The sequence below is a fragment of the Triticum dicoccoides genome, chromosome 4B (genome assembly GCF_002162155.2).
Source record: "Triticum dicoccoides isolate Atlit2015 ecotype Zavitan chromosome 4B, WEW_v2.0, whole genome shotgun sequence".
Lineage (NCBI taxonomy): Eukaryota > Viridiplantae > Streptophyta > Magnoliopsida > Poales > Poaceae > Triticum > Triticum dicoccoides.
In genome coordinates this window covers 41,375,246-41,385,281 of record NC_041387.1, presented here as the reverse complement: position 1 = coordinate 41,385,281, position 10,036 = coordinate 41,375,246, and positions in this window count along the sequence as shown.

The window sequence follows — 10,036 nt, the reverse complement described above, 5'->3', positions numbered from 1 at the left end:
ACCCACCATAGTGGGAGGATGACTTGTGGGCCAACTAAGTTGACGGGGACGGAGGGCTTTGTCAACTTAGTCAATATGAACGATTCTAGCTCCAGTGACCGTACGATCTCCATCCAACGGCCGTAGTGCTTCTTCAACCTCTGGTCTTCTGCTCCAGCCGCCCAAAGCAGCGCCGGCCGTGCTGCCTGCTCCTGCCGCTCGTCGCCGGTTGTGATGCCACGGAGGCCTCACCGCCCTCGACTACTCCCACCGCTGGCTAGGCCATCCCTCTACGCACCCACACCCCCTGTTATTCTGCGGCGACGGCAGCCTCACACCGCAGCCGAACGAGTGAACCCTCATACTCCTCTGCGCGTGGGCATCCACTGCCGCGTCTTCCCCGGTGTAAGTGCATCTAGTGCCCCTTAGTGATTTTGGTGTATTGAAGACTTATAGGTTAAGGGACTAATGTGTTTATGAGTGTACACAGGTCTATAAGTCTATGAGGAGTTTGATATTTACAGAGAAAGACGACCCCTAAAAATGTATATCTTCGACTGAAGATTTTGGTATTCCTGAAGACTTTCATGAAGACTTTGAAAGTGAAGAAATTGGTGTGTCCGTGAAGACTTGATATTCATGCGAGGAATTTGAAGCTTGAAGACTTCGTTTTCATAGTTTTGATTTTCTCTTTCTTGAGTCATAGGAAACACCATACTGATAAAGGGGGTCGAGGAAATACTAAGGAAAAATTTCCATGTGATGCTCAACTCAAAATCCTACACCTACCAAACCCTTCGAGTGAAGCCTTTGGAAATCCCATACAGTTCAGTCAATTTCTTCAGTGACAGAGACGAAGTTCTTCTGGTCGCTAAGGAATTTGTTCTGACTGAGGAGTTAGGAATTCGCCAGTGCGGATTGCCTACACAGTGAGGAACATGATGGCCCTGAGGAATTTGAGAGTCAAATTTCTGACCGTTGCTGTGTTGCGCGCCAGCTGTCCCAAAATATCTTATCCACCTAACGGTCATATCAGACAAGGGCATTTATGTCTTATCATGTCGGGCTGCTCCCTAGGCTATAAATAGCCACCCCCTACAACCACTAGCTGGTTGGCTGCTCCAAGAGAAACTGACACTTGTCATTTGAGAGCAACCCATCCTCCGAGGACTTTGAGCGAAAATCATCGAGTGAGGAAAATACCAAACCCAAACACCTACAAACCCCAAAGTGATTGAGCATCATTGAAGAGATTGATCCTGCGTGGATCCGACGCTTGTTACCTTTGAAGACTGTGCTTCTTCCAGACGGTTAGGCGTCATGGTCTAGAGCATCCAAGAGGAATTGTGGATCGCCGAGTGACCGAGTCTGTGAAGGTTTGGAAGTCGCCTGAAGACTTACCACGAGTGATTGGATGAGGTCTGTCTGGCCTTAGTTCAAGGAGAATACGGTAAGGACTTGGTGTCCTGAGCTGCGTGCTCAGCGACTGGGTGTCCGGGACTGTGTGTCCTCGAGTTTAAATACTCAGCCGCTCTAACCAGACGTGCAACTGAGACAACAGCTGGAACTGGTCTACCAAATCATTCTCTTCACCAACCTTATTGGTTCTATTTCCTCAACTCTTTCATTTCCTCATTACTGTGTTGAGTGATTGTTCATATATGATTTTGAAGACTTTGACTGAAGACTTTCTCAATTTCCTTAGTTCAATTTCTTCAGTCTGTTTGTCTTCATCTTGCGTTATCCTGTGTTTACGCTTTCTGTATTCTGTGTTTGTCTTCATTTCATCATGACGACTATGTCTGTATCCTGTTATGCTTACTTCTGAGTACTTATTCCACTGCAAGTAGTTCTTCGCTAAGGAATTTCCTCACCGGCAAATTCCTCAGTGAAGAATTCATAAAAATTGCCTATTCACCCCCCCTCTAGTCGATATAACGCACTTTCAATTGGTATCAGAGCAAGGTACTCCCTTGTTCTATGGGATTTTGGTTTAACCACCTGGAGTTCTAGTTATGTCGACCGCAGGTATGATCAAGGTCTCCGCTGGGCGTCCTACCTTCGATGGCACGGACTACCCCTACTGGAAGAATAAGATGCGAATGCATCTTGAAGCAATTGACAACAATCTCTGGTATGTTGTGGAAAATGGTGTTCCCTCAGTCACACCTTCCCTGAATGCTACTGATGTGAAGAGATTCAAGAGACTCGATTCTCAAGCGAAGAATATCATATGTGGTCATCTGAGTAAAGGGCAGTATGGTAGAGTGAGTGCTTTGGAAACTGCTAAGCTTACTCTGGGATAGGCTCTCCAAAGTAAATGAAGGAGTCTCAACTCAATGTGACTCTCGTGTTGACGTTCTTCACAATCTCTTCAACCACTTCAAAAGACTCGACAATGAAAATGTTCAGCAAACCTTCGATCGCCTCACTGATATCTCAAATGAGCTTCAAGCGCTCGATGCCACTGACATCTCCGACCATGAGGTGGTGAAGAAATTGCTGAGATCACTCGATTCTTCATTTGACACTCTTGCACTGATGATTCAAGAGCGTGCTGATTACAAGTCACTAGATCCCGCTGATATCCTCGAGAGGCTAAATACTCATAAGTTCCAGCTTGCTGAAAAGAGAGATCTCTATGGTTCAAGCTATTGCAAACCACGTGCCCTGAAGGCCAAGGCTGTGTCTGAATCTGAATGTGAAGATTCTGGTAGCAGCCTTGGTGATCCTGAAGAATTGAGCCAGGAGCTAGCACTGCTCGTGAAGAAGTTCCAGAAGTTCTCAAGACGTGGTCGCTTTGGAAAATCCTCAAGGAGTAGTGATTCCTCATCTACTGACTATAAGAGAAGGCTATGCCACAAATGCAAGAAGCCTGGTTACTACATTCAAGATTGTCCTCAGTGGGACAAGGAATTAAAGAAGAAGAAATACAAGGATTACAGTTCTGATGATGCCAAGAAGAAGAAGAAATCTTCAAAGTCTTCATCATCAAAATCCTCAAAGTCTTCATCTCACAAGAAGAGCAGCTCCAAGAAGGCTCGGACATTCATTGGCGAGGAAATGGACTCTGAAGCTGAATCTGAGGAACATGAGGAAGAGGAGGCATCCGAGGAGTCTGAGTCAGGTGTGGCAAGTCTAGCTCTTGCTACCGCATTTGTCAGCAAGTCTATCTTCAACTCTGAAGAAAATGGCAGCACCAACAACGCTAATGAAGAAAATGATGACTACGCTCCCACCTATTGCTTCATGGCAAAGGGTGCCAAGGATGATCAGCCCAAAGCAAACGAGTGAGTCCTCGATAGTGGATGTACAAATCACATGACTGGTGACAAGAACCTATTGATGGATGCTCCCTTATCACCGTCACATCTGAAGCATATCATCTTCGCTGACAAAGGCAAAACTCAGGTATTGGGTCTAGGTAAGGTTGCGATCTCAAAGGATCGACACATGGACAAAGTCATGCTTGTCGAGTCCTTAGGATACAACCTCATGTCTGTCTCAATGCTTTGTGATCTCGATATGGTAGTTGTCTTTGGAAGATATCGTTGTGTTGTGATCATGGAAGCTGACCATTCCAAAGTCTTCGAAGGCTTTAGGAGAGGAGATCTGTATATTGTTGATTTCTCTACAGGACCACAACCAACCGTGTGCTTACTGGCAAAAGCTTCAGAAGGCTGGCTATGGCATCGACGACTTGGTCACGCTGGCATGAGGAATTTGCACACGCTTGCAAAGAGGAAGCATGTCATTGGCATTGAGAATGTAAAATTCCTCAAGGATCACCTGTGTGGTGCCTGTGAAGCTGGAAAAATGACCAAGGCCAAGCATCCAGCGAAGACTATCATGACCACTACTCGTCCATTTGAATTGCTTCACATGGATCTCTTTGGTCCTAATCATTATTCTGCTGTTTGAAATGATGCATCTCTATATGGCTTTGTTATAGTTGATGACTATTCTCGTTACACATGGGTACACATTGTCACTTACAAACATGAAGTGCAGGAAATCTTCAAACGATTTTCCTCAAGGGCTTCAACCAACTTTGGTGTGAAGATCAAGCACATCAGAACTGACAATGGGACTGAGTTCAAGAATTCCGGTCTTGATGGCTATCTTGATGAACTTGGTATTACTCATGAGTTATCCGCTCCTTATACTCCTCAGCAGAATGGCGTCGTGGAGCGCAAGAACAGAACCCTCGCTGAAATGGCCCGCACTATGCTTGATGAATACAAGACGCCTCGTCGATTCTGGATTGAGGCAATTGATACTGCGTGCCACGTCATCAATCGGGTATATCTTCACAAATTCTTCAAGAAGACTACCTATGAACTCCTCACTGACAAGAAACCCAATGTGAGTTATTTCAGAGTCTTCGGTGCAAAATGTTGGATTAGAGATCCTCATCACAATTCTAAATTTGCATCGAAAGCACACAAAGGTTTTATGCTTGGTTACGGAAAGGACTCGCACACCTAAACAGTCTTCAACAATGTTCTTCACAAGGTTGTTGAAACTGTAGATGTGCGGTTCGATGAAACTAATGGCTCGCAAAGAGAGCACCTACCTTCTGTGATAGATGAACCAGCACCTAAGGATTCTATCAAGTTCAAGGTTGCTGAGGATGTCATTCCTACCGAATAATCTACTGAAGAATTCATTCCAGAACGTGAAGATTGTCGAGCTAATGCACCTGAAGACAATGCTGAAGAAAATGGTGCTGAAGAAAATGCTGATCAAGTTCCTCGACGACAACCAGCTCATCCTCGCGTTGCAAAAGAAGTGCAAGTTGAAAAGATCATCGATGACATTGAAGCACCAGGTCCTCTCACTCGCTCAAAAGCTTCACATTTATCTAACTTTTGTGGGCACTATGCTTTTGTCTCTATCACAGAGCCCACTAAGGTAGATGAAGCAATTCTGGAGCCTGAGTGGATTCAGGCTATGCAAGAAGAATTACATCAGTTCTAGCTCAACAATGTCTGGGAACTGGTCAAACGTCCAGATCCTCGCAAGCATAATATCATTGGCACAAAGTGGATCTACCACAACAAGCAAGATGAAAATGGCCTTGTGGTGAGGAATAAGGCACGACTTGTAGCTCAAGGCTACACACGGGTTGAAGGAATTGATTTCGATGAAACTTTTGCACCTGTTGCTAGACTTGAGGCTATTCGCATATTACTTGCTTACGCTAACCATCATAATATCACTTTATATCAAATGGATGTGAAAAGTGCATTCCTCAATGGTAAGCTTGAGGAAGAAGTATATGTTGCTCAACCCCCAGGTTTTGAAGATCCAAAGAATCCTAACAAAGTCTTCAGACTCAACAAGGCCCTCTATGGCCTCAAACAGGCCCCTCGGGCGTGGTATGATACTTTGAAGGAATTCTTCATGAAGAATGGCTTCACACCCGGTTCACTCGACCCTACTCTCTTTACTAAGTCTTATGATGGTGAACTATTTGTGTGCCAAATATACGTTGATGATATTATCTTTGGCTGTACTGACCAACGTTATAGTGATGAATTTGCCTATAGGATGAGTGAAGAATATCAAATGTCTATGATGGGAGAGTTGAAATTCTTCTTAGGTCTTCAAATTCGTCAACAGCACAATGGCATATTCATATCTCAGGAGAAATACCTCAAGGATGTTTTGAGGAAATTCGGCATGCAAGATTGCAAAGGCGTCAAAATTCCTATGCACACAAATGGCCATCTATGCACTGATGAAAATGGTATTGACTTCGATCACAAGGTATACCGCTCCATGATTGGTTCTTTATTGTACTTATGTGCATCTAGGCCAGATATAATGCTTAGTGTTTGCATGTGTGCCCGATTTCAAGCTGCACCGAAGGAATCACACCATAAGGTTGTGAAGCATATTCTTCAGTATCTAGCTCACACACCAACACTAGGATTATGTTACCCCAAGGGCTCTACTTTTGATCTCATTGGATATTCTAACTCTGACTATGTTGGTGATCGTGTGGACCGCAAGTCAACATCTGGTACTTGTCATTTTCTCGGACGATCATTGGTCTATTGGTCCTCGAAGAAACAGAACTGCGTATCACTGTCTACTGCAGAGGCTGAGTACATTGCTGCTGGTTCTTGCTGTGCTCAACTACTATGGATGAAGCAAACCCTCAAGGACTATGGCGTCAACGTGAAGAATGTGCCCCTCCTTTGTGACAATGAGAGTGCAATCAAGATTGCTCACAACCCAGTTCAGCACTCGAAGACAAAGCACATTCAGATTCGTCATCATTTTCTTCGTGATCATGTGTTGAAGGGTGACATCTCCATCGAGCACGTGAAGACTGAAGAACAGCTGGCTGATATCTTCACAAAGCCCTTGGATGAGAAGAGATTTAGCAAGTTGCGTTGTGAGCTAAATATCTTAGAATCTTCGAATGTTCTTTGAAAAAGGACACTCATCCTAACACTTATGCAAAATTGATGACTTAGATGTGCAACACATGAAGAAACGTTTTTTCTTCAATCAATGAAGAATAACACTCTAAGTGTGAAGAAATTAATGAAGAATTTGATTCTCAGAACCCTACGACAATTGTACGCGGTGTCTGAAATCATCATTCTTATACGGTGGGTCACGCCACCACCAAAGTTGAGAATCTTCATTTTGAAATTCCTCAGTTTTTGAAATTCTTCAGTTTTTCAAATTCTTCAACTTTACAAAATCTTCACTGTTTCCATCGTTTTTCTTCATTGGCTATTTCTTCATTGGCTATTTCTTCATTGGCTATATATATGGGTTTATGTCCTCTACAGCATTCACTTATGGCTATTTCTTCAAGTTGCATTTTCTGCTAAGTGAATGTGATCGGACCCTTCCCTCTCTATGCTATACTCAACCCAATCTATTCACAAATTATTCATGTGCGTTCTATTTGAAACTCATTCAAAATCTTCACTGTGTCCTTGTCAGCTGAAGAAATTGTGAATGGAACTTAAAAACTTATCTTATCCAAAATTTTCGGTTTTACCGCTCAAACCGTCTCGTATCCCACGATAGACTTATCTATTCACCCATGATCTAACACGATCTCCACTTCTCAGTACGTGGGTGACACATGTCATGTGGATGAGAAGGGTTAGGGGCATGTTCATCCTAAATCTTCGGGCAAACAGTTTTTCACTGCAACTATAAATACCCCCTCACCCCTTCCTCACTTCCTTTACTTTGCTCGACCGCTCTCTCTCTCGCTCGAGCATCTCAAACCCTAGCGTCGCCGCTACTCCATCATCACCGGTGAGGAAGAGCTTCACTGCCTCAACCTTGTCGCCGTCGTACTCGCGTCGGCCGCGGAAATCTTCACTTCGCCGCCGCCGTAGCCGTCTTCCTCCGTCGAGTTAGGGCGTGGAAGATCTACACCGACAAACTTCACTGTCTACTTCACAGTTCGTCGTGTTCTTCATCAAGGGTAATTAAAAGTTACTTTTACTGCCCTCTTTGATTCAGATTTTCACTACAAAATCTTCAAAGGTGTCTTATTCTTCAAATCCTCACACACAAAACACCTCACTAGTCATCTGTTCTTGATCTGTTTCTCTAAGCATCATTTTTCTTCAAGATTCCTCAATTGTGTGGATCATCGATCTATACAACTCTGGAACCTAAGAAAAAGAACACTTAGTGAAATTCTTCAAGGCTCATCTGGTCAAATTCCTCAAACTTGTTCTTTTTGAAAAACCTGCTGAGAACGCATATGACCTCTCCAAATTCCTCACAACTATACTCTGTTCACAGGTACTCATGTCCGCTGCTGAATCACTAGGTTCTCACCAACTTAACTCATTTGCAGTGTTCCTCGAAGAAAAGTTGCATACTTCTTCAGAGAATTCGATTGTTCAAATTCCTCATCTGAAGAATATGGCAGACGGTAAGAAGCCGCAGAAAGGAGGAAAGAAGCCTGAGGTCATGACTGCTTTTGAAATACATGAGGCCATCTATGCTGACTATTGCACACCTGATGAGGCTAAGTTTGGAAAGGAAAATAAAAATCAGCGCAAGGTGCGCATACAGAAGATTGAAAGGAGATGGGCAAGAGAATGGAGGGAGTACAGATATGTAACTCCAAAGTATATGAAGAAATTCACACTAAATCCTACATGCCCAAGAGCTCCATTGGCACCTGGCCAAGAAGCTGACCCCACCAGCATCAAGCGTGGTGAGGATTTTCCTGAAGAATGGGCCAAGCGCCAAGCCAAGTTGGCGAGACAAGCCAAAGAAGCAGTGAGGAAATTCAATGAAGACTCTGCTGCTGCTGCTGCCACTGAGGCCTCTGTCAGGCCAAGAAAATCAATGGAAAAGAAGCCCACTCACAAGCCAAGTGCTTCACCAACTATGCCCTCACGGCCAAGTTCCTCAGCAATGCCCTCATGTCAGAATCTTCAAAGCCCTCATGGCCAGATTTTTCAAAGCCCTCACGGCCAGTTCCTCATGCTGCTCCTGCTCCTCCAAAGTCCTCAGCTCCTCCCCCAAAGTCCTCGGCTGCTCCGGCAAAGTCCTCAACACCTGTACATCTGGCCATGTGCCAAAGGACTACAGGTATCTCTATTGCCTCTGGTGCCTCAGCGAGTTCCTCAGCTGCACCAAAATCTTCATCAGGCCCCACTCTGCTGAAGACAAAGGCAACGGCTGGTCGAGGTCCTCGGCCAAGTCCGAAGAAGAAACATGTTGCCTTCCAAATGCCATCTGACGATGAAGCTGATGATGATGAACTTGCAGAAATTATCAGAGATAGACAAGGAAGGGCCGCTAGAGCCAAAGGCACAAATGTGCCACTGCTTTTGGATCCAAGGGCGATCTTAGATTACATAGATCTCTGGCACAAGGACCCAAATACTCCTATGCCTAATTTTCATTTGACTCCTGTTCAAAGTCACATGCTGACCCATTTCATCACTGAAGAGAAATGGAAATTTGAGAAGGCCCGGCAAATCAAGAAGGCTCAGTTCAAGAAAGAGAAGTTCCTGAGGAAAAACGTTGTCAAAATGACAACTGATGAACTGCTCCAGATCCAGTCTGAAATCAAAGCCCTCAGTGATGACTTCAATGCTTACTATGCTGATTCGCAGGGAGCCAAAGTCAGGTTTGTGAAACTGACTGAGAAGTTCATGAATGTTGTAGCCCCATCGCAACAAGAAATTCCTCAAGCTGAAGCATCTACTCAGCCAACTGAAGAACATGCCAGCATCGTTGATGACATTCAGGCTGCTGATGAAAATGCTAGTTCCAGGGCTGATGACTCCATTCCGGCCGCTGAAGAAATTGCCAGGGCATCCACTAGTGGTGCGACTGAAGAAACTGAAGAAGTCAGGACAACTGCACCAGTTGCGCCTGAAGAAAATCAACCAGATTCCTCAGCTCCTCCTGTGCCTACACCAACTCCTACCCTTCCATCTGCATCAGATGTGAGGAAGACCAAGGCTGCAGAGCAAGCTGTAGTGAAGAAAAGGAAAGCATCAAGTGCTTCAGACTCTTCAGCTCCAAAGAAGATGAAGCCTATGACCAGCTCACTTGAAAATCCAATTGATGTTGTTCCAATTTCCACCATGCCATCAAAGGACCTTGTTCCTTTTGGTGAAGAATATGTGATCCCTAGCGGATCTGATGAAGAAATCATTCTGCTGCTTCGTCAGAGCAGATTGATGAAGAAATTGAAGTGGATACGATCCCTTCAACACCTGTTGCTTCCTCGCCAATGCCTCAGTTCACAGCTGAAGAGGCTGGCATCGAAGAAATTGAAGATGAAGACGTGGACATTGGCTGCACAATGCGCGTGATGAATGATGACTTTTGGGAAAGTCAGCACCCCAATTCTCCACTCTTCACCCCAATACAACAAATACCTCAGTCCCCTGCACCAACCATTCAAATGGGCTCTGAAGAAACTCATCCCACCTCGTCTGTGCATGAAGAAATTCCAGCCACTAGTGCTGAAGAACCTGCTACTGCTGATCTTTTGAACACGCAGACTGCAAATGAAGAGAACCAGAAATTCCTTAGCCTG